The 22,720-nt window shown below is 47.3% G+C and overlaps 1 long non-coding RNA gene across 3 annotated transcripts in view; it reads right to left on the bottom strand.

Moving 5' to 3' along the window:
- Window positions 1–22,219, bottom strand: part of LOC128328931 (uncharacterized) — a 45,538-nt gene extending 23,319 nt beyond the window's left edge. The window contains exons 1-3 of one of the 3 annotated variants that reach the window (XR_008309455.1): window positions 21,808–22,219; window positions 2,736–2,835; window positions 566–701 (exon numbers count right to left, since the gene is read on the bottom strand). This is a non-coding gene — a long non-coding RNA (uncharacterized LOC128328931). The remainder of the gene's footprint in view (window positions 1–565; window positions 702–2,735; window positions 2,836–21,807) is intronic. The other 2 variants (XR_008309454.1, XR_008309453.1) reach the window with 2 other exon arrangements.
- Window positions 22,220–22,720: the final 501 nt, after the last annotated feature.

The following is a 22,720-nucleotide window of genomic DNA, read 5'->3' as shown; positions in this document are numbered from 1 at the left end:
TAAAAATGATGTAGCCTTACCTTGTTCTAAAAAAGGTAAAGTGTGCCGTCAAGTTGATTTTGATTCCTGGCACCCACAGAGCCCTGTGGTTTTCTTTCAGTCTAGACCCTTGATAACCTTTCTTGCTGTACTCTTTATAAAGCAGGAACTGGTTCTAGCATGCTTGTTTTAAATATACAAACAGATGATGTTCCTGTGTGATGCTGTGTGTGGATAATGTCAGGCACATTCACAAAGTTGAATTTTAGGCATGATTTAGACTTGTGCACATCTTAACGGGAAATGCTTGACTAACAAGCAGGAGGTTGCCGGTTCGAATCTCCGCAGGTATCAGGCAGCAGCGGTATAGGAAGATGCTGAAAGGCATCATCTCATACTGCATGAGAGGAGGCAATGGTAAACTCCTCCTGTATTCTACCAAAGAAAACCACAGGGCTCTGTGGGTGCCAGGAGTCGAAATCGACTTGACGGCACACTTTACCTTACCTTAGACTTGGAACCTGTGAAGTAATAGTAGAGGTGCAGAATTCTGACATTGCATTAGTTTAACCTCATCTCCACTCACCTAGGTGTAGAGAGGAGCTGCTTGCATTTATCTTCAGGCCACCAAACGACTGGGCATCCATTCCTCCATCAGCTTCAAGAAGACTGCTCTTCGTGAGGTGTCCTCGCAACTCTTAGCAATACTAAACAGAGCCGTTCTGTGTAGAGTAGACACAGGCAAAACCTGATGGGAAATAGCTTTGCTTTTGGCTGTAGCAGGCAGGTATCATCTGATTTTTCATTTCTAGACACATTGCTTCTGGATTTCCTGACACATTTCAGACTAGCTTGCATGAGGCAGTCAGGGAAGTCTGGAATTTGGAGGGGAGCAGGGGCATCAAAGTCAGGAAGCTGGTTTTCTGCTAGAGAAGAACCAAAACAGCCACCCCATTTACAGGCATCAACATCGTTTTGTTGATGGGGGGGGCTGAAAAGGGGCAAACGTACCACCACCACCAGTAGCAACAGGGGCATGGCCACCATTGGGGGGGAGGGGATGACCCCTGATGGCTGGTGTCCAGAGGCTCCCTGGGGACCCCCTTGCAGGCAGCAAAGTGCTCGCCATCTGGGAGAGTTCGACAGATGCCCTAATGCAAGTAACACCCTCCACCCCACCCCGATGCCAGCACATGTGTGTGCTTCTGACACCGGTACAAAGGGTATGGTCAACATCAGTGCATGGAGGCACTGCCCATTGGCATCGCCCAACTAGTGAGGACTTCACAAGTGCTGCTCACCAGCTGGGTGCTTCCATTCTCTCCTTCACTCTGAGCGAGGGAGAGAAAGGAAGCACCCAGCCATCAAACAAAGCACTTGCCATCTGGGAGAGGCCGACAGGCAGTGCTTTTATTTATTTATTTATTTATTTGATTTACATACTGCCCTTCCAAAAATGGCTCAGGGCGGTTTACATCAAAATAAAAACAATTAAAATCATTAACATTAAAATCATTTAAAACCAACATTAAAAATTTGAAACCATAAATCTAATTGAAAGCCTGGATGAATAAATGTGTCTTCAGTGCCTTTTTAGAAGTTGCCAGACAGGGAGCATTCCAAAGTCCAGGGGCAGCAATGGAGAAGGCCTGTTCCTGAATAGCCCTCAGACACGTTGGTGGCACCTGGAGACGAACCTCTCCAGATGATCTTAGCAGGCGGTGGGGCTCATGGTAAAAAAGACGTTCTCTTAAATACCCAGGGCCTTGTATTTTGCCTGGAAACGGATTGGCAGCCAGTGTACTGTAGTGTACTTTTGTGCCCCAATGCCAGCTGTGCCCCCTAATGCCGATGCTTCAGCATCAGGGGCATGGCTGGTGTGGATGCCATATTAAAATGTAGTCCCAGGGCCATCTGCACCCCTGCTAAGCCCCTGAGTAGCAGCACTCCTCTGGATGGCCACCATTTCCCCTTCCCAAAAGTTCCCTCAGAATGATACAATGTTATCCGACAGTGTGAAAAGCATTTATATTTCTTTTCAGATCTGCTTTTGTATTCTTTTTGAATAATAGCTTCCTCTCTGCGCTACATACTTTGGGCCTGTGGCTCATGTGTGTTGAAGATAGCTATGTAGAAGGGGGTCCTTAGAGTGAACAGAGTATTATTTAAATTTCTACCAGGGTTCCCAGCCTATCATGGGCCTTGAAGCAGCTACTTGATGCATCTACACAGGCCTGCTCAATTTAAGCCCCCCAGCAGTTCCTGGCCTACAACTCCCATAATTCCCAGCCACAGTGGCCAATAGCTAGGGATTATGAGAGTTGTAGGCCAGCATCTGCAGGAAGGCCGAAGTTGAGCAGCCCTGATCTACAGCAAGACGCTTTTTAAAGAAAAATCTGCAATTCCAAGGAAGAGAAGTCCCAGTAACCTTAGGTACAGGGGTGGCCTTTCCATAAGGCAAGGTGAGGTGGTCACCTCAGACAGATTATTAAGCTGCCAGCAGGGTAGCACGCTTCCTTCCTGCCCCCACCCCAACACTTTATAAGGGGAAAAGGGGAAAGAGGGTGCATACACAAGGGTGGCATTTGGTACCATGCCTCAGTGCATAGAGCCACCACTGCAGAGGGGTAATTGGCTGGCTATGAATTTGTTCTTCTGGTGTTTTCATGGCTCTGCAACAAGCTTATGCCCTCACTTGAGAGCAAATTCCATTCTACAAAACCTCATAATTTACATAAAAATATGCTAGGATTTACCATGGGACATCGGAGACCAAAAATCCAGACCCTACATCCTGGAATCTTTCGGGAACTCCTTACTGGCCAAAGTTTCATTATCCTTCCCTAGAAGACATCTCTAATAAGAATCAGAAACAAGTTCCTAAAGAATGGCATGGGTTTTGTGGGAAATTATACATTGATTTATGCCCTATATCAAATGGGGTCTGATTTGACATGTTTGAGTTGTTATTAATATTTCCGGCTGATGTGATGCTCAATCCTAACAGGGATGAGAGGGTATTGTGGCACTGCTGCTGTGGACGCAGAAGCAGCGGCACCACTGGGAAAGTCGCCGGCTGCACTACCAGCAGTACAGTAGTTTCTCCCATTTGCCAAAATGGGAGAAACTACAGTAACGCTGGTAGATATACAGTAATGCCAGCACAACCAGTGATGCCGCAGTGCTCCCACGTCCACAGCAACGGTGCTGTAATGCCCTCCCATCCCTGCTAGGACCATTCATCATGCCAGTCACCATTACTTGCTATGACTGTGCTCAAAATTATCGTTGTTATACAACATTTTGAAAGCACACTTAAATTTTGCATGCCATGTGACTATCTCAAAAGCTCTCCCAATAGTCAAGAGTCTTTAAATATTTGATCAAAATCAAATCAAATTTATTATGGTTCACAACCAGCTTATAAACAGAGTACAGAAAATAAAAACAGAGTATTCAGTCCAAGCATTAACAGTATAATAAGATACAAGTATAATATTCATCAGCTCTGACAATGTGATTAAATATTTGATTAAGAAAAACATTCAACAAAGCACACACACTGCGCAATCATATGATCCCAGTTAAACTTACACGGGGGTAATTTTGATTCAAGTATCTTCGGTGATACTCCAGGTCAAACCCAGGTCTCTCTGGAGCCCGGGGTGGCACAGCCAGCTACCAGTCCCACATCAATCCCGGCAACACACAGAGCAGTTGTTTCTCCTCCCCACCCACAGACCCCCACGCAAAAAAACACCTTTCCCCATTTGCCCAGATTTCTCCTTTCCCCCCTGCTTCTCCTCCAAGTTCCAAATGAACTTGTCCCGCTGCTCTCCCTGCAAGGGGCAGGGAACAGAGTGCCACTGCCCGGAAGCATAGACTCTTCTCCTTAGCAGCATTGCTACTGGCACGACTTCCCATTGAGTGGATTTCATTTTCTGTGAAAAACAATACAGATCGGTAAGCCACCCATCCCAAAATATGCCAGCGTTTTATGGACCGCACCCCCCCGCCCGCCAATGAACTTCCCAGCCCATCCCTACCCCTCATCCAGCACTTCGAAATTCTCCAGCATTTGCTAAGTGTGAATATATTCAACAAATATAGATGGGTCAACACTAGTTCAAATTCATTTGGGTCATTCATTTGATCCAAATGAACTGGTTTTTGGGTTGGGGTTCAGTTCTGTTTGATTCCCTAAATTCAAACTTTTACTAGGAAATGATTTTTATTGGGATACTGTCACACCTTGCCATAGTGCTGAGAGAGGCCACAGTAGGGTGGTCTTGTTTTGGTGTGGGCAAGTGAGGAGCAGAGGGCCAGAAGCAGGAGACACAGCCAAAGATGGGCCAAGGTATTTGACTTGAGCAACAAAGGCCTGGGTGAGACAGACCAAGCGGAAGGCCAGAGGCAAAAGTCACAGTTGGCAGCAGGCTGGCACCATGCAGTTGGGATGAGGATGGACAAGGGAGTCGGTATTGCTATTCAAACAACATTCAGACTTCTGGGCCAGTTTGGCAGCATGGGTTTGATAAGGCCTGAGATGTCCCTAGTGAGCCAAGAAGTCAGCTGACTTTGCTTTGGCCAGCATCGCACTCTAGAGGGTGCTGTTGCTCCACGGAGGTTTGACCTGGCTGTTTTGCTAAGCGGGCAGGAGGCAGAAGCGGATCGACCACATGTGCAGCAAACAAAGGCCATCCAATGGGGCAGTCGCATGCTGCCTGTCTCGGCAGCCACTCACCTGCTTGCCTCTCTCCCGCCTGCCCACCTCTTTCCCCATTACTAACAGCAGCAAAGAGCTGGCACATGCGCTAGGACTTCACTGCCCGGTGACACATGCCGGGTAGTGACAGCCTGTGTACTGGCTCTTTGCTATGGACAGTGACAGGGAAAGCTGCGGGAAGGAGGGAGGTGGGTGGGCGGGCAGGGAGGTAGCGGCAGCAGCTGCCAAAAATCTAGTCACAGGCTGCCACCCATGTTGCTCAGCTAGTGCCAGGAGGGAAGGCACTAGAGACTGGCTGCTGGGAGTCCTGGCTCAAGACACAACCTCCTCCCGGCACTCTACAAATGCTTACAACTGTTTTACGAAATGACAATTCAGTAGCAGACACTTCCCTTACATTGTTTAAATTTAAAGAAAGGAAAACCATTAACATACTCATTTTAGCCTGCCCAAAGTGCCGGGCACTTCTTAGGGCTAGTCACCTGCAATAAAGTTAATTACAACTTTGAAATGACCCCATTTTCCTGGCTTTGTGTCCATTCACTATGTTATTCACTGTGTGCAATGCTACATTTTTAGAAATGCAGGAAAATATTGCAGCATGCACACCCACTCACTCTCCCACTCTTTCACTCTCACATGAGAGTGGCAGCAGTGCCAGTCAGGATAAATACAGCTGTTTGTGGGAGAAGGCGCTAGGCTTAATAATCTTTGCTTGATGGTTGCCACCAGTTTAGCAAGAATATTGATTTTATTTATTTCTTAGATTATATGCCACTTTCTCCACAAAATGCACTCAAAGTGGTGCACAATGATGAAAAACAGAACAAAACAACAAAATAGTTAAACACAGAGAAAAAGATAAAAATACAAATAATGGTCTAAAAGGACCAGTCATTCACCATAGGCTTGTCTGATGTGGAGCATCTTAACATGCTGCCAAAATATGGACAGTGAGGGTATCAGTTAGGCTTTAAAGAAGAGGGTATTCCATAGCCTAGGTCCCACTGCTGAGAAGGCCCTGTCCCAGCTGACTGCCAAATGTACTTCTGTGTCAGTGGAAACCACAACAGAAGCCCTCCCAAGATCTTAGTGTTCAGTCAGGCTCATCTGTGAGAAGGCAGTCCGTTTCAGCTCACTAGCCTATGTTTTTCTGAAACCTTCTGGATCCCAGTTTTTAAAAATCAGCAATTTTGGGTTGTTTGTCAACCATAAGCCACCTAATGGCGCAGAGGGGAAATGACTTGACTAGCAAGTCAGAGGCTGCCAGTTCAAATCCCCACTGATATGTTTCTCAGACTATGGGAAACAACACCTATATTGGGCAGCAGCAATATAGGAAGATGCTGAAAGGCATCATCTTATATAGCGCGGGAGGAGGCAATGGTAAACCCCTCCTGTATTCTACCAAAGACCACCACATGGCTCTGTCGTCGCCAGGAGTCAACATCAACTCAACTTTACCTTTACTTTTTGCCAACCATCTAGTAAGGAGATTGATTCTAGTCAAGTCTCACTAGGCCTAATGGTCTCATGGAAGTTTAGGATTACAGGCAGAGGCCAATGATGCTCATAAGGCCTTCTCGGCATCCATACACCTTTTAGGTGTGGGCAGTGAAGAGCAGATGTAGCACTGAGGCACCCTGGAGCCAAGGTGGAGTCACCCATCCAAGGTGACTGTTGGGAACAGGTGGCTCCTTGAACGGGATGCTTGTAGAGATGCTTCTGTGGTACAGTTTTCAAGGTTTTTATTTTGGTACCACTATTATAAGAAACATAGAAGTTTCTCACAGTATCTGGTTAATTTTACCTGTGCATCACTGAGGAAGGCTTTTACAACTTTATGCTTTCAAACTATGCCCATGGCATATCTCAAAGGGAGATTATGTAAACTTCCGGTGGAACAGCACCTTTGTCCTAATGGAAGTGGTCAAGTGGAGGATATTATCCACTATGTCTTTTATTGTCTAGATTATATTGGCTATAATCACTTCTATGATGTGATTGGGGGGAAATGTTGAGATCGTTTATAGACAAATTCAAGAGTTCGGATGTGGAATGTTTGATCTATCTTCTTATGGATGCAATTCCATATGTCAGTTATCAAGTTGCCACTTTTGTCTTGCTTTTTTTAAACTTAGAAAGAAACTTACATCTACTTATATATGCCTTGTTCTAAATATTCGATAACCACTGAAGTAACTTGATGGTATGCTGTGTTTTGTTTTAATGTCTTTCTTTTATGTTACATTATGTTATAACCAGTGGTTAATAATAAACTGATTACTTACTTGTTAGCAAATCTACCCACACTGAGTTTGGGGGAGCTGACTTTATGACAGTGCAGATCAGACATGTACAATGCGAAAGCTGAGGCCCAGAGTTCAGTCAGGGGCTTGAACCCCCTCTCTTTCCAGGGGTTTGGAAGCAATGTGCAGAGAACCAGGGGCAGCTGTTTTATCAAGGGAATGCAAGGGTAGATCATGCATGGAAAAAGTATTAATAATGGAAGCTGTGAACGACTCACATAAACATTTATTCCTAGCCAGAGGTGCAGATTTTATTAGATCATAACAGCTAACTGGATTATGATAATTGGCTTATTCTCTTAGATTTCTCTAAAAATGCCAGCTGTGTGCTGTGCAGCCTTCAGGGCAAAGGTGTCCCTGGGAAAGGGAAAGAAAGGATCAAAGCCTGGAAAAGCAGTGACGTTGCTAGGAGACATTCAAGCTCCTCTGAGATATTATGGGCTGCCCTTCTTCATCCTCTGTACACCTTTTGGGTAAAACTGCTGTTCCACATCAACACACATCTAAAAATGTGAGGCAGATTTTACCATATCCATCCAACCCTCATTACATCTAAATATTTCCCTTAAAGACATCCCAGTCAGTGTTCCCTCTAAGGTGTGCGCGTGTGCGCACACTCACACATTTTTGGATGTCCACTCAGTTAATTTTAGATCCCACTCAAGTTGAATCAGGAAGGCCCCATTCTGAATGCATGTGCACACACACTGCCTTGATACTGCCGCCCAGAACAAAATCCATTCTGCACACAGATGAAAAGAATTAGAGAGAACACTGGTCCCATTTTAGATAATATTAGTTACTGACACAGAAGCATAATTTGGCTGAAATCAGGAAGGATGTGAAACTGGGTTCTGAGAGAAACAAAGTCCAATCGGTGATAGCAAGATTCATTTTTGCGCCCCTGGTGTGAGAAGGTGGGTTAGGTGTCTAAACAAATGGTTAGATAAAACTTGGCAATTACATGCAATTACTACAGATCTATGACAGGGTGGTAGACTATTGACTTCAAGTGTTTTTATGGAAAATGTCTACAACCAGAGTTACATAAGAACAGCCCTGCTGGATCAGGCCCAAGGCCCATCTAGTCCAGCAACCTGTTTCACACAGTGACCCGCCAGATGCCTCTGGGAAGCCCACAGGCAAGAGTTGAGGGCATGCCTTCTTTCCTGCCATTACTCCCCTGCAACTGGTACTCAGAGGCATCCTGCCTTTGAGGCTGGAGGTGGCCTATAGTCATCCAATGTTAGTCGTCTCCTCCCTGGCCCACTTGCTATGTCCTACAAAAGAATGTTAAGGCAGCCTCAGAGGGTGAGCCATTGACTGTGAGAACCACACACCGAGTTCACCATCCCAGCTGGTCCTGGGAAAGAGAGAAACAGCAGCTTCAGAATCTGTGAGAAGACAAGCCATGCCTAGAGAACAGAACAGGAGGTAAGCAGAAGATCTTCCACCAAATTCCCTTGCCTGATTTTATAACTCTGTACTTGGCCACTAGGTGTCAGGGGAGGCTCAGTAAACTGGATTAGTGATCCTTGCATTTGGTGGCATTTGAGGCAGATTCTAGAAGCAGGGTCTTAACATCAACACTGCAGCAGTGAGACTGAATGCAGCAGAGAATGCAAGAGATGTGGACAGATTTGCAAACATTTAGAATGGCTGTCTGTGTGTACAATGAAGGCAATATGCTAACTTAGCAAAGAGGCACCTTTTTAAAGTGGTGATTCTCTTTACTAAGCAGGGGGAGAGCAATTGGTACTATCCATACCCAGCACAACATCCCTCCAGTGGCTATTGCTGGTATCTACCTTATATTTCCTTTTTAGATATGAGCCCTTTGGGGACAGAGCCATGTTATTTATTTCTATGTAAACCGCTTTGGGAACTTTGGTTGAAAAGTGGTATATAAATATTCATCGTATTTGTAATATGGTGAGGCAGGTAATGGCAATCAATGGAATGCAGTGGGGACAAAGGGTAGAGGCCAACATTTCAAACACATGTATTTTCAAGACATCAAAATATAAAAGGTTCTATAATTAAATATAGTGATAAACTTTGATTACTTCTATACAAAATTGTGTTACAAATACCACCCTTCAAATTACATCAGTTCTGCAATACAACCAATATGATACAAACATATAACAACGTAAACACTCCCCGACTTACAAGCACCCAACTCACAAATGACCAGGGGCGGAGCCACCATTGGGCCAACGGGTTCAAAGAACCCAGGCCAGTGGCCAATCAGGAGCCACGAGAGCGGCCACGACACGCCCCCCGCGTCTGACATCAGACGCGGGGGCGGTAGTTTAGCTCCTGAGCGGGGGCCGCGGGGGCCGCGCGGCCCCTTCGGGAGTTAAACAAAGGCTGGTGCTGTGAATGCAGCGCCAACCTAACTAGCTCCGGAAGGGGCCGCACGGCCCCTTCAGGAGCTAGGACTGGTGCTGCGTTCGCTGTGCTGTGAACGCAGCACCAGGCTTCGTCTAACTGCCAAAGGGGCTGCGTGGCCCCTTCAGCAGTTAAAACTGCTGCAGTGATCCCGAACGGAGCCTCAAGGCTCCGTTCGGGAGCCAGACCACGCCCCCACGTCTGACGTCAGATGCAGTGGGCGGGGCTATCGGGGCGCCCGCCGCGGCCGCACACGGGCTGCCGGCGGGCTAGCTACGCCCCTGCAAATGACCCATATTTACAAAGCTCCATAACAGATTAAATTAATGAAGTCCGCAACTTACAAACGCCAACACGCACACACAAACAAGTTGTCCCTCATAGGCACTATATCTGTTCTGAGTTATGAACATCCAACTTACCAATGAACTTTTGAAACACAACCCATTTGTAAATTTGGGATGCCCCGTATAATGTGCCAGGGTCCTGATCCACACTGGGCTCCCACCACAGCTGCCTTTTGTGAAAATGGAGCCGCTGCTGCTTCGACTGCCTCTTAACTGGTTGATTTACCCTTATATATCACACTTGTCCTCCCCCTCCCTCCTGTTTGGGTTAATATGAACTAAGCTGCATTCAGTTCAGCGTTTAACTGCAAATATCCATGTCCATATGTATCTGTTTAATTAACACACTTATACTCGATCTGTTGATTTGAAAGTCACAAGAAATATCAAGAAACAAAGAACAGAATTAAATCAGCAGCAGCTGAGCAGAGGAGGAGTGTCAATCTGGGAAAACTTCCTGATTGTAAAAGCAGTTGAACCCTGGAAGAGGAATCAGCAGTGGCGCTCTTACTCCTGGACTTCGGGGCCAAAGCCCAGGGCCTCAACACCCCCTGGGGGCCCCCAAATCCTCCTGAGCCTGTCCTGGGTGGTGTGGTCGCTGCTGGCACACACTGCACCAGGCGGCCAAGTGTGATTGTGACCTGTGCCGGGTGCTTTAGAGACAGAGTGGGGAAAGAAATATGTGGAATGGGAATATGTTATGTGTTGAAATGTTTCTGCTAATGCATATTTGCATAAATATACCTGTTTTATATTTTTACATTATTGTAAGTTCAGTTGCTGTTTGTACCCTCAAGAACCCAAGTTAAAAATACTGGGTGTGTCATGGGTGTGTGTGTGTGTAGGGGGATGATGCTTAACTCGTAGTGAGTGGGGGGTGAGCCTCCAAAGGCCTTTAGCTCCAGGCTCCAAAATTACCTAGGTGCACCTCTGGGAATCAACTATGGGGGTTCGCTTCCCTGGAAGCTGGACATATAGCTCCTAGTGGGGTTCAAGTGTGGGACTTCCTGTCTTAGGGCTGGGGAAATAACATGATGGGCCATTAGAACCCTTCAGTCCCTGCAATTCTCTCTCTTGAAACAACCATATGGGACATACCAGCAGTGTTCTCTCTAATTTTTTTAGTCTGTGTGCGGAATGAGTTTTGTTCTGAGCAGCAGTCACAAGACAGTGTGAGCGCACATGCATTCAGAGTGGGACCTTCCTGGTTAAACCTGAGCGGGATCTAAAATTAACTGAGTGGATATTAAAAATGTGTGAGTGCACACACACGTGCACGCCTTAGAGGGAACACTACATACCAACCAGACCTCTCCTACAAGACACACACCAAAATAGCATGTGACTTCAGCTGAAGATTCAGACATGAATCTGCCCTCAGTCCAGGTCCCATTATCGGATCTAATTAAGTTGTGAGTTATGGTAATCAACAATGCAATTGTGGTGAGTCTGTGGGTTTTTTTTAAACGAAAGCCTCCATAAAGTAAGGATCACAACAGCCATTAATGGCATGATGCACTGCTGATAAATATATGTACACGCAATTTCTAAGAAAGAGCCCGATAAGGGCAGGACATTTTGTATTAGATAAGCTAATTAGATAAGTTTGTATTTGTCTAGAAGCGGCCTGTTCAACTTTGATACCCCCCCAGCTGTTTTTGGCCTACAACTCCCATAATCCCCAGCCACTGTGGCCAATAGCCAGGGATTACGGGAGTTGTAGGTCAACATCTGCAGGAGGGCTGAAGTTGAGCAGGCCTGAGACAAGAAGCAGGTTCTTTTACCATAAGTATTAAGAAACTTACATTCTCCATTCACAATAAATTGGGCAGATCAGCATTCAGCTACACAAATAGATTTCTTTTTAGCTCATCAGCATTACCCCCTACCTGCCCTTCTAGTCCCCTTCCACTGTGTTTCCCCATCCACTTCAATAAAGTACTTTGCACACGCACCCCTTTCCCCTCCTTCTGCCATGGTACTACGCAAGAGAAGTGCCTGTGACGGCTGCCAAACCATTATGGCAGTGAGACCATGCTCCTTTCAGCCAACACCAAGTCCTGAAAATGATGGAGCTTTGAACCAGAAAGCAGATTGTATCAAAGTAGCCTCTCCAGGCTATAAACGGCTGGAAGGGTGAGCTAGGGCAGCATCACAGTGCTTTTTCTAACCAGAGAAGGAGCACTATGGTTTCCAAGACAAAGGCAATTGCTACTCGCCCTGAATGAGCTGACCTCCTAAGTAAATTGGGCAGGATCTAGAGGAAATTAGTCATGATTAAGCCCCATTGAAACCAATGGGACATAAGTTAGCCAAGACTAACTTGTCTCATTGGTTTCAATGGAGTTTATTTATGGCTAGCTAGTTTGCATGCTGTCCATGGTGTGCAACTTTGGTCATTTTACATAAGCATGCCAATATTTTTGTGATCCTGAACCTAAAACCAACATTAACATAACTTCAAGTGCCCCTATACACTCAAGACTCTATGTTCAGAATAAAGGGTACAAAACAACCCCTTTGCGTTATATGTGATACAGATTCCGCACACAACCCCACACACCGCAAGATCAGTGGCATATGAATGTGTGCACTGCTTGCCCATTGCAGTGTTTGTTTTGCTGCCAAAATTACATGCCCACATGAGAGAAAATACAAGTGCTGCGAAGCAAGAAGATAAAAGTGGAAAATACTGTTTCTTTACAGATGTAAAGGTAAGGGTAATTGAAGGGGGTGCTCACTCATGTGCATTTAGGCTTGGCAGACCAAAACTGTCTCTCATTCAAAGCAGCATGGAAATGCTTGTTGTTTTAAACCACACCTGATGCCTCTTTTATAGTGTTTTCTTCAAACAGAGCAAGACATAAAGCCCTGACTGTTTATTTTAAATGACTGCAATTTCTGCAAAACTAGCAAGAATCCTTCCAGCAGAAAAGGCATCAGTATAAAATATTCTGAGTTCAACTTGTAATTTAATGGGTATTATCTGCTGCAAACATGAAGGCAATCAATCCCTTTGATTGTTTCCAAATCACCTGTGTGCATAATGAGACTGGTTGTGGGAGGTCAGTGGCCAATTTGGTTCCAACTTCTCCTGACAGGATGCTCTGTTGTGGAGCAGGCAAGGGAGAGTGGGCTGGGAGTTGAAGTGGCTGTAGCCCATAGAGAGACCATCTCTCTTACCAGGATCCCAGTGGGAAAACAGACCTATATCAAATGTGTGTACTTAAGTCTGGGGACTAGGGATAGATTTGGGACTTCTGTTGGCGTACCAATCACTCTGCTGCCCAACAGAGTCCTTAACTGAGCTGACAGAGCTGGTCATGGAGTTGGCATTGAAGTCACCCAGGTTCACCGTTGTGGGGGACTTCAATGTCCACTTTGGGTCTGACTTGTATGGTGCAGCTTAGGAGTTCATAGCAGCTGTAACAACCATGGGCCATTCTTAAGTGGTATCAGGACTAACACACGATGCCAGTCACATGCTAGATTTGATCTTTTGCTCTGATCAGTTACAGTGTTCTCTGTACAAATGGTGCCATGAAAGATTTCATTATGAACAAAGCAGACACAATAATGGCTAGTTCACCCAAATATTGTATTAATTAAATGGTGTGAAGCTACCAAGGACCTAAATGAGTTCCACCAAATTCACCAATATACCAAAGAAGAACCCACCACAATATAATCATCTAATAAAAAACTATAATCTAGAAGTATGCAAGAGCCCCCAAAAAACTATATAACCTGTAGAAAATAAAAATTTGCAAACCTCTGAACACTATAAACTCAGTAAATAATATAGAAGAAATGTAATAATTCTTAGCTAAAATATCAATATAGACAGTATATATAGAAAACAATAGATGCTCTTAATTAATACATAAACCAATCTAAAGCACGATGAGTCCAAACAATTCCTATATAGTATACATTCAAAATGGACTTCACTGCTGGGGACTTCAAAGTGAACGCAGAAAAGGTGCCACAACTTGCAATCCAATTCATGCCAATAATATGTATGGCTTATTGCCCTTCTCAAAATATCTCTGTTTGGTAAAGTTCATTTTCCCCTGTGTTAGAGCTCATCAGAGAGGGTTGTGTACTGAGCATGCTCGAGACAGGACTGGATCACGTGATGTAATTTCCTGTTGGAAGCCACCTCCCAACCCCAATTCCAGTTCTGTCTTGCTCGAGCTAGCACGTCTTTTAGAGAGCTCTTGTTAGTTTTTTGGCCTCCTATTCCTTCCTTTCCTGCTATCCCCTCCACTGTCTAGATTGTGTGAGGGTGGGAAAGGAGCTATCTCGATCAGATCCTAAATTATCTCCTTTTTCTAAACAACATTTGTTTCTTTATAATTTGGCCTAATTGGACTCCAAAAGCTTTATTTTTCATTTCTTCTTAGTTTGTGGTGGTTGCAAAATGGAGCAGGCTCATGCCAAAGAGCTCCTGAGGGGCTCTCTGTCTGAGGGTTCTCAGCTACCGCAGGACCTGGAAAGCTTGGAGCAGAGATCCACAACTCCCCTCCAGCAGCCAGAATCGGCTCTTCCCACTGCACCCACCATTTTGATTCGAGAGGCACACAACTTGGAGCTACCTTCCAAAAAAGCTCCTAAGAAAACTAAACACTGCAGGGACCAAGCCCCATCAAAGAAAAAGAAGTGTAAGATATCTCCTGCCTCTGATGCGGAGAGCGCTGTGTGCCTCAGTGAATGGCTGCTAATCCAAGCGGTATGCAAACACTCAAAGCAAAAACTGCACAAGCAAACACTCAAAGCAAAAACTGCGCAAACCGATTCCTATTGAGGCGGACGACCAACGCCCTTCAGACGATCCCCTGGCGTCCTTGCTCTCGTCCATGACGGGCCCAATGCCTGAGGGGGAACTGGCTGGCCCGTGCATTGCCTCCGCACTGCCGACAGAGCCGCTGCTGCCTGCCATTCCTTCGGACGTTTCGCTGCCTATGGCCCCACACACCCCCATCTCTGTAAGTACTTTTCCTCCTCCTTTTGCCCCATAAGTTATGCTGCGGCTGAGAGAGTTCTTTAAATTAGACTGTTTTGCGGCTACTCCTCTTGAGCCACCTGCGGCTCCGATAGATGCACTCCCGGTTGTACCTCCCACAGCTCCTATTCTACCTTCTGCCACTCCTGCAGTGCCACAGCGCGCTCCTAGAAGAGGCAGAGAACACTTTTCCTCCTCTTCCCCTGACCCCAGCCCTTGCAGGTGGGCTATCCCGCTCACAGAACGGGGTCTTTTCGTGCCTAGAGCTCTTCCCCTCAGGCGTAAGCGGTGGTATGGGCATTCCTCCTCCTCTGAGGAAGAAGTCAGACCTAAGCGTCCTAGGCACCTTCCTCACCCACCCACCCACCCACCCCTCCTCCTCCTCCTCTCCTCCCTCCTGCAGGGGCCCCAGCTGTTCCTGTTCTGCCCCCCTACCCACTCCTGTTCCTGCTTCACAGGCTCCTCTCCCCTTACCCCACCCCCTTCCCCTTCTCTCATTCCAGTCAGATCTGCTATTCCCATTCCTGACTCTGAGGAGGGCAACAGCTCTGGGGCAGGCTAACCAGCTGAGCCCCCTGATTCAAATAAAGATGGTGAGCTATCGGATGAAGAGGTTACCCATCCTATCCCCAGCTCCTCTAGACTCTTCTCTTCAACAGATTTTGATGTTCTCCTCTCCAAAGCAAAAAGAACTATCAATGATGTTGCACCACCTGAGTCTCCTGAACCTTCTCCTATTCTAGACCAGAATGTATTTCCCTCAGGTGCCAATTTTTTGCTCTGATCAGGACAGTGTTCTGTGCAAATGGTGCCATGAAAGATTTCATCATGAACAAAGCAGACACAATAATGGCTAGTTCACCCAAATATTGTGTTAATTAAGTGGTGGCAAAGCAACCTCATATTTACTTTGGATGTTGGCATGGCCTAAGATTCACATTCAGTAACACAAAATTAAGTGGAAGAAGTCAGTGGATGTGTGATTGACCCAAGTGTGACCCAGTTATAGACTGTAAAGTGTTGGAACACAGGAAGCTGCCATATACTGAGTCAGACCATAGGTCCACCTCTTCCCAGAGCGGCTCCATCCCCTAAGCAGAATATCTTACAGTGTTCACACTTCTAGTCTCCCTTTCATATGCAACCAGGGCAGACCCTGCTTAGCTAAGGGGACAAGTCATGCTTGCTACCACAAGACCAGCTCTCTTGCCTCTAGAGGATGGCACTTGTAGCAATTTCTGTGGGTACATGAAGATGTTGAGTCCGGAATGGGTTATTTTTACAACTTGCTCTCAGTTCTGTGAACTAAGAATGCATTTCCAAAATAGCTGCAGCTCACAGGGCATCTTGCCAGAAAGCTGACCAGTTCAGAGAGAGCTTCAAACAGAGTTTTCCCACCCTCATCCCCATCTGTCTCCCCCACCCTGGCTGATTCCCCCCAGCTGATGCCTGTCCAATCCCTTGGCAGCCCTGCTCTATCTCCCTTATAGGGTGGTTGCCGCCACCACCACCACCACTTCTGCTCCCCATCCCACTTTGCCTTTTGAAAAGGCAGTGAGCAAGGAGTAGAGTGGCAGAAAGTGATTTAAAGGCACTTCCTGTTCTTCCATACCTCCCTCTACCTTTTGAAAAGACAGAGGTGAGCAGGAGCTTTTTCAGACTGCAACTTTACTGTGATTTTGCTTTGGGAGGGTGGGTGTGCATTCACATACTGGCCCGATTTACCCCGAAGTCTGTGCAATATTTCACAGAGCATTTCACACACAATTTGAGGTTTTCCCTCCATATTGGAACCTAGCCCCATTTATGACCAGGGTTAAAAAAAGATCCTCTTTTTTTCATTGGAATATCTGTTATGCCCCAAACTTACAGTAAAGCCTGCTGTCTGAAAAAGCTCCAGGAGAGAGAAGTGTGGCTGTGGCAGCTGCTGTGGTGTCTAACATGTGCCCCTTCCACTGGATGAAGGTTGGGGGCTGGTGGATCAGCTGTGAATTCAGTAGGACCAGGGGCGTAGCAAGGTTGGAGTGGGTCCAGAGACAAGATTTTAAAAAGGGCCCCCATCACTGAAGCTCAGCTCATGAACATCATCCTAAATTATTTTTTTTAAGGTTTTGTAAATGGTGGATGATGCAAATCATTTAATGCTACTAGAGAAAGACATGCTGCTGTTCTGGTAGCTCCAAGTCTTAACACTCACATCAGTTTCAGAGGGTGGATACAACTGAAGGAAGCCCGGGCAGGTGCGCAGCTGGGGGAGTCAGTCATGTGACTTGCCTCTGGGGGGCCCCCCAAGACAGTGGGTCTCCAGACAACTGTCTCCCCTTGCCCGATTGTACTTACACCCCTGAGTAGGACCCAGGCATGCAGCCTTGGAGAAGTGATCTCATAGAAGTGATTTCTGGGTTATATGGCAATGGCTGAAGAGCCAAGGCAATCCCACCCTCCCACCCCGCACAGAACATCAGCCACGCCATTGTACATTCTGTACTTACAGTCTTTCTCTTGCATGTCAGCCTCAGGACAAAGACCAAACCAAAAGCAATAGGCAAAGAATCCCACTGAACTGACAATCATTCTCCAATACTTAAATACATATAAATAAAAGACACCCACCACTTTTCATGCCTATGGATATATCATTCAGCTTTATTTGTTTGTTTGTTTGTTTGATTTCTATACCGCCCTTACAAAAATGGATCAGGGTGGTTTACACAGAAAAATAATAAATAAGATGGAATGCTTTAACCAAAAGCAATAGGCAAAATCAAAAAGGCACGGTGCAATAGAACCATGTAGGGTTGCCAGATACAGAAGGTGAAACAAGTAAGAACTAAAATATATAATATTTAACTAAATACACTTAACTATGTACACTTTTGCACCTCCAACATGCACACGTCCACCATCTTGAATTGGGGTGGATTACATAATCACAAACTATGCCATTGAACCATCCCTATGTGTCCCACCTGTAGTAAATTTGGTTCAAATTGGTTAGGTGGTGTCACTCACTACAACAGTACCAAATCAGTTAGAGGGTTCACAAATCAGTTAGTTCACAAGTTAACCCATTTGTGCCTAAAACATTTATGCATCTACCATCTGGAATTGGGGCAGATGACACCATCACAAACTACTTTGTTGAGGTGTCCCTATGTATCCCTACAATTGTACCAAATCTGGTCCACATTGTGAAGTTGACAGGGAAAGACAAACACACACACACACACACACACACACACAATGCCGGATAATCTCATAAGCCTACTGGAAAGTAGGCTAAAAAGTGGAAAGTTTTGGAGATGGAGTTCTAGTGCATCGACCTTTTGCACCAACTATCCTAATGACCACCAGGGGCATTGAGAGCAGATATAGTTAGTGAGGGGTCTCCTTACCTGTCCCTGCTTTACCTCTACTCTATGATCCCTGCACTGAATCCTCAGGTATTTCCTGTGGGGAGTCAGTCCACTTCCTTTCTTCTTGGAGAGTAGATGGAACGAGGTCTTAGACAAAACGAGGTCTTTACTATCCAGAACATACTTCACCAACAAACCTATTCAGTTTAGATTGTACTACACTCTCCATGCGTGTTCTTTATATGACTGCACCAACAGAACTCTGCACTCTACTTTGTAACTGGAGTGAGCAGCTTCCTTTGTTGGAAGTTTGAAAGACAAAATCCAACAGAAAGCAGTCACTAAAAAAGTGGAAAGAGTTGGAGCTATTTGCCAAAAAAAGTCTTCAAAAAGTCTTTTAGGCATTAAAATCTGCACAAGTTAATTGGTACAATATGTGCATGCTTTGCTAAAAATAGGATAAATTGAGAACAAATACAGTTCACCACTGTGGAGAAGCCAATGACCTGGAGAGCTGTGTGTCTGCTCAGTCTAGGTGCTAAGTTCTCAAGGTCCCTGCTTCTTAACCTGGTAGGAATGTGTACGGAACTGGTTTGAAGAACCAGCGGTTCCGCTGGTTCAAAGGCAGCAGGGGTGCTGCTTTACGAGCGGGGGATGGTGCACATCCCTCCCGCCGCTTTTCCTCCACCGGCGTCCTTCAGTAAGACAGCTGATCAGGGTGGCAGCGTACCTCCATGCCACCCCATTGCCCCCGTTGGCCAGATATGGCCATAAGTCCCCAACATGCCAGCACATGCATCGCCAGCGCCAGCACATGCATTGAGGACCTCCAGCTATATCCGGCCAATGGGGTGGCAGGGAAGTACGCTGACACCCTGATCAGCTGTCTTACTGAAGGCCGCTGGTGGAGGAAAAGCGGCGGGAAGGATAAGTGCACCCTCCCCTGCCGCCTTCGAACCACCCCACCGCGGTTCCGTGCACAACCTTATAACCTGGTTTTACCACCAGCCATTCTCCAACTGCAAGTAGGAGAGTACTTCCAAGTTGTTTAGCAAGCTAGCCTCCATAACTAGCTTGTCTGCACCAAGGAACTACTTCATGGGGTGAGAAGATATATATTTAAACATTCAGCACAGGAAACACGTAGTGAACACAGTGCTTTATTTTATCTTATATTTTAACTCAAGGTTTGACTTTTTGGGGCACAACAAACAAAATGTGGCTCAGTGCCTTTAAAAATGTTTTTAAAGAACTGTGTAAAATATAGCAGATCAGCCCTACACCAAATATGATGGGCAGGTAGGAAAAGGGAAGCTAACTACATATCTGCTAAAATTCCTTCTTCTACACCGCTAGGGAAGGCACTAGCTATGTAGAGGTTAGTTTTACTTAGAACAGGGTAGGCAACCTCAGCATTCCAGCTGTTGTTCAACTACAATTCCCATCATCCCTAGCCATAATTTATTACTTGTGATCCTGTGATGTGGTGTGATTTAGGAGATAATCATGTGCTTGCCTATAAAGCATGTGATTTTTCATACTGCTGATAGAGAGAGCAGAGGGTGACAAGAAGCCCAAGTCCAGATGAGATCACAGCTGTCTCTAACATAGTCATCTTCTGGGAAAACAACCCTCAGTTCAACAGGTAGATAAAGCATAGGGTGCTTTATTTGCAGAGGGCTCTTAAGCAGAGGGCTCCCGAAGTAGAGGCCTTAAGCAGAGGGCTCTTAGAATCTCCACGGATTCTAAAGCATAGGGTGGCACTTTTCAAAGGTGCCTCTTTGCTCCATTAACAGAGGTTACAGTCAGAGGTGCTCTTACCCTTCTGGGCCAAAGTCCAGGGCCTCCACACCCCCTAGGGGCCCCCAAATCCTCTTTAGTCTGTCCCGGGTGGTGTGACTACCACACCACCAGCTAGCACTGCACCAGGCAGCAGGGCGTGACCTCTGCTTTAGAGACAGAGGAGGGAGTGGGCAAAGACATGTGTGTAATTGGAATATGTTAAGTTGCATGTTGAATTGTTTCTGCCAATGCATATTTGCATAAGTATACCATTTTTATACTCTTACATTCTTGCAAATTCAGTTGCTCTTTGTGCCCTCAAGAACCCATGTATTACAAATAATGCATGCATCACGGGGTGTGTGTGTGTGTGTGTGTGCGCGCGCGCATGTAGGGGGATGATGCTCAACTTGCAGTGGCAGGAGTGGGCGGGGGGAGCCTAAAGGCTCCAAAGGCCTTTAGATCCAGGCTCCGAAATTACTTAGGCATACCTCTGGTTATATTTCTCACATTGCCCTACTCTCTCTCTCCATTTCTTCCAAAATAATTTTTTCCCCTAAAATAGGTTTTCACCTAGCCTACCCCATCCCACCTTCTCCATCCCTCACACCAGAGCACATGCATGTGTGTGCACACACACGGTGGTGATCCCTACTAGGGTTCTTTATCCACACTTTTCTTTTGACTACCTTCCCCACCCCAACCTACCCCACTAGATATGCTTTTTTAAATCTACCCTTTCCATTCCAATTCCAGGACCCTCCCTCCTGCTCTGTGGGCACACAGGTAGTATCACTCACATCTCATTGGCAGAATCTCAGCTGCAGCCCTTTGCTGCCTACCTGTGTGTGCACCCACCACCTCCACACAGCCTGGGCTGGCTGCCTCTCCTCCGCTCCCTCTCCCTCACATATCTAGCCGCAAGCCTGGCCATGCCCAGGGATGAGAGCATGGGCACAGCTATAATTGAGCGAAAGGGTTCAAAAAGCACGGCCCCCCAGCTCCTGAGGGCCCTCCAGCTCTATCCCTCCCAATTTTCTTCATTATCTCCCTCGCTCTGGGGAGCCGCCAGAGAGAGGGATGAACAGGGCCCCCTCTTTCCTAGCTACACCCCTGGATGAGAGGAGCCCAGCAAGGTGTGCAGCATATGCCACTTGGGGTGTCTCTCTCTGAGCCAAGCCTCCAGTCTCCCTTCTCTGGTCCTCATCATTGCCGCTGTCTCAGGCCTCACCTGCTGAAGGAGCAGCACGTGCTGGGCCGGCGCGGGGCTCCTGCCACGCCCTCCGGATTCTGCCCGGAGCAGCAGAGCAGCCAGTGGGCCATGTGACGCGAGCACAGCCTGCAGCAGAAGCTGCCCTCCGGCTTCCCACGGGGCAATCGATGTTACTGGGAGGCGGGGAAGAGGTGGGAGGGAGCGCACCGAGCCACCCGTGGCAGCAGAGACAGGCGGCGTCCATATAAAAGCCAGATGCCTCCCAGAACCCAGCAAAAAGAAGTCCCAGACATCCAAAAACAGTGCGCCCCATCTGGGGAGAATCCGGACTAAGGGCAACCCTCGTAGCACGTCATTACCAAGGTTTCCTAGTTGGGGTCGCGCACCTGACCTCTCTCCCTGGGAACTGACTGACTTCTGGGACTTTGGACTCTTTAACCCCCAAATCGGCCTGACTGGAAATGGGGGAGCCGGGAGGGGAGAAAGAGCAGCGGGTCCATCTGGGCTGGGAGGGAGGGAGGGAAGGAGGGACACTCCACCTCTCTTCCGTCTGCAGGAGGGACTGGGAGGGGATTGTGTAACACGCGCAGAGAGGCTTCCCCAAGTGCCGCTGCCACACCTGGCAGGCTCCTCTCTCCACAGCGCCGGCGAGGCCCCCCAGCCCACCCGGGCATGGTAGCGCTTGCAGTGCCTTACCTGTGCCTCGACCAGCGCCTCCTTGGCTCGGGGAAACTGTTAAGGCAATAAGCAGGGGGCTGGCTGGCTGCTGCTCGGGCCTGTGAGGGAGGAGCGGGGCTCCCTGCGAGCGCGGGAGAGCCTCTGATTGGGCTGATGGCGCTCACAGCCGCAGCAGCGTGAGGGGGCGGGAGAAGATTTTTTTTAATTATTATTATTTTTAGTAGTAGTAGTATTTGATTTTAATTAGATTTCCATACCGCCCTTCCAAAAGTGGCTCAGGGCACTTTACACAGAGAATATATATATATTTAATTCTCTTATGGCCGACTGAGTAGAGAACTGCTTGGAGGTGTGAGGGGATGCTGTGGATGTTTGGCTTGCCCCACTGCAGTCGCGGCCAATGAAAAGGCAGGGGTGGAGCCGCTGCTCAGCGCCGGGACAGACAACGGGGACGCAGAGGTGGCACGGCTGCCCGAAAATGGCTGGCTGGCAGGCAGGCAGGGAAAGCCCCGCTGTCTGGAGGAGGCCGCAGGCGGGCTCAGGAGGAGGTGTGGTGGCAGCGGGGCCCAGCCGAAAATGGTGGCCCTCTGCTCAGACAACAGGCTTAGTAGGCAACATGGTGGCGGCAAGGCCGCCTGAAAATGACTGGCAGGGAGGAAGGGAGCCCGGTGGTGGGCAAAGCCCCGCTGCCCGGAAGAGGCTGTCGGCGGGCTCAGGAGGAGGTGCAGTAGCAGTGGGGCCCAGCTGAAAATGACGGCCCACCACCCGGTGAGGAAGAGGCGCGGTGGCGGCCAGGCCGAAAATGGCCCTTCACCACACAAAGGGAGAGAAAATGACCTGCCGCCCCAGTAAGGAGGAGGCACGGCAGCAGGCCCGGACGGAGGGCAACGGGGAGCGGAGCAGGAGTGTACTGTCGCACAGTTGCTCTGTG

Source organism: Hemicordylus capensis, chromosome 6 (genome assembly GCF_027244095.1).
Source record: "Hemicordylus capensis ecotype Gifberg chromosome 6, rHemCap1.1.pri, whole genome shotgun sequence".
In the NCBI taxonomy this organism is placed as follows: Eukaryota; Metazoa; Chordata; class Lepidosauria; order Squamata; family Cordylidae; genus Hemicordylus; species Hemicordylus capensis.
Note: the sequence above shows the minus strand (reverse complement) of the source record. Positions and strands in the feature narration are given on the sequence as shown.